Consider the following 3,074-nt stretch of genomic DNA (forward strand, 5'->3'; position numbering starts at 1 on the left):
CTGAAAAACTTAGATATTACTGAAAAACCCGCATTAGGCGAAATGCACAGTGTAGTACATTGTATATGAGTGAGTTGCACTGAAAAACTTAGAATTTACTGAAAAACCCGCATTAGACGAAATGCACAGTGTAGTACATTGTATATGAGTGAGTTGCACTGAAAAACTTAGAATTTACTGAAAAACCCGCATTAGACGAAATGCACTGTGTACTACATTGTATATGAGTGAGTTGCACTGAAAAACTTAGAATTTACTGAAAAACCCGCATTAGACGAAATGCACAGTGTAGTACATTGTATATGAGTGAGTTGCACTGAAAAACTTAGAATTTACTGAAAAACCCGCATTAGACGAAATGCACAGTGTAGTACATTGTATATGAGTGAGTTGCACTGAAAAACTTAGAATTTACTGAAAAACCCGCATTAGACGAAATGCACAGTGTAGTACATTTTATATGAGTGAGTTGCACTGAAAAAATTAGAATTTACTGAAAAACCCGCATTAGACGAAATGCACAGTGTAGTACATTGTATATGAGTGAGTTGCACTGAAAAACTTAGAATTTACTGAAAAACCCGCATTAGACGAAATGCACAGTGTAGTACATTGTATATGAGTGAGTTGCACTGAAAAACTTAGAATTTACTGAAAAACCCGCATTAGACGAAATGCACAGTGTAGTACATTGTATATGAGTGAGTTGCACTGAAAAACTTAGAATTTACTGAAAAACCCGCATTAGACGAAATGCACAGTGTAGTACATTGTATATGAGTGAGTTGCACTGAAAAACTTAGAATTTACTGAAAAACCCGCATTAGACGAAATGCACAGTGTAGTACATAGTATATGAGTGAGTTGCACTGAAAAACTTAGAATTTACTGAAAAACCCGCATTAGACGAAATGCACAGTGTAGTACATAGTATATGAGTGAGTTGCACTGAAAAACTTAGAATATAAGAAACGCACAGTGTAGTACATAGTATATGAGTGAGTTGCACTGAAAAACTTAGAATTTAAGAAACGCACAGTGTAGTACATAGTATATGAGTGAGTTGCACTGAAAAACTTAGAATATAAGAAACGCACAGTGTAGTACATAGTATATGAGTGAGTTGCACTGAAAAACTTAGAATATAAGAAACGCACAGTGTAGTACATAGTATATGAGTGAGTTGCACTGAAAAACTTAGAATATAAGAAACGCACAGTGTAGTACATAGTATATGAGTGAGTTGCACTGAAAAACTTAGAATTTACTGAAAAACCCGCATTACACGAAATGCACAGTGTAGTACATAGTATATGAGTGAGTTGCACTGAAAAACTTAGAATATAAGAAACGCACAGTGTAGTACATAGTATATGAGTGAGTTGCACTGAAAAACTTAGAATATAAGAAACGCACAGTGTAGTACATAGTATATGAGTGAGTTGCACTGAAAAACTTAGAATATAAGAAACGCACAGTGTAGTACATAGTATATGAGTGAGTTGCACTGAAAAACTTAGAATTTAAGAAACGCACAGTGTAGTACATAGTATATGAGTGAGTTGCACTGAAAAACTTAGAATTTACTGAAAAACCCGCATTAGACGAAATGCACAGTGTAGTACATTGTATATGAGTGAGTTGCACTGAAAAACTTAGAATTTACTGAAAAACCCGCATTAGACGAAATGAACAGTGTAGTACATTGTATATGAGTGAGTTGCACTGAAAAACTTAGAATTTACTGAAAAACCCGCATTAGACGAAATGCACAGTGTAGTACATTGTATATGAGTGAGTTGCACTGAAAAACTTAGAATTTACTGAAAAACCCGCATTAGACGAAATGCACAGTGTAGTACATTGTATATGAGTGAGTTGCACTGAAAAACTTAGAATTTACTGAAAAACCCGCATTAGACGAAATGCACAGTGTAGTACATAGTATATGAGTGAGTTGCACTGAAAAACTTAGAATTTACTGAAAAACCCGCATTAGACGAAATGCACAGTGTAGTACATAGTATATGAGTGAGTTGCACTGAAAAACTTAGAATATAAGAAACGCACAGTGTAGTACATAGTATATGAGTGAGTTGCACTGAAAAACTTAGAATATAAGAAACGCACAGTGTAGTACATAGAATATGAGTGAGTTGCACTGAAAAACTTAGAATATAAGAAACGCACAGTGTAGTACATAGTATATGAGTGAGTTGCACTGAAAAACTTAGAATTTAAGAAACGCACAGTGTAGTACATAGTATATGAGTGAGTTGCACTGAAAAACTTAGAATATAAGAAACGCACAGTGTAGTACATAGTATATGAGCGAGTTGCACTGAAAAACTTAGAATATAAGAAACGCACAGTGTAGTACATAGTATATGAGTGAGTTGCCCTGAAAAACTTAGAATATAAGAAACGCACAGTGTAGTACATAGTATATGAGTGAGTTGCCCTGAAAAATTTAGAATATAAGAAACGCACAGTGTAGTACATAGTATATGAGTGAGTTGCACTGAAAAACTTAGAATTTACTGAAAAACCCGCATTACACGAAATGCACAGTGTAGTACATAGTATATGAGTGAGTGGCACTGAAAAACTTAGAATATAAGAAACGCACAGTGTAGTACATAGTATATGAGTGAGTTGCACTGAAAAACTTAGAATATAAGAAACGCACAGTGTAGTACATAGTATATGAGTGAGTTGCACTGAAAAACTTAGAATATAAGAAACGCACAGTGTAGTACATAGTATATGAGTGAGTTGCACTGAAAAACTTAGAATTTAAGAAACGCACAGTGCAGTACATAGTATATGAGTGAGTTGCACTGAAAAACTTAGAATATAAGAAACGCACAGTGTAGTACATAGTATATGAGTGAATTGCATTGAAAAACTTAGAATTTACTGAATAACCCGCATTAGACGAAATGCAGTGTAGTACATTGTATATGAGTGAGTTGCACTGAAAAACTTAGAATTTACTGAAAAACCCGCATTAGACGAAATGCATAGTGTAGTACATTATATGAGTGAGTTGCACTGAAAAACTTAGAATTTAC

The sequence above is a fragment of the Mus caroli genome, unplaced genomic scaffold (assembly GCF_978045245.1).
Source record: "Mus caroli unplaced genomic scaffold, Mus_caroli_1 scaffold_25, whole genome shotgun sequence".
Classification (NCBI taxonomy): domain Eukaryota; kingdom Metazoa; phylum Chordata; class Mammalia; order Rodentia; family Muridae; genus Mus; species Mus caroli.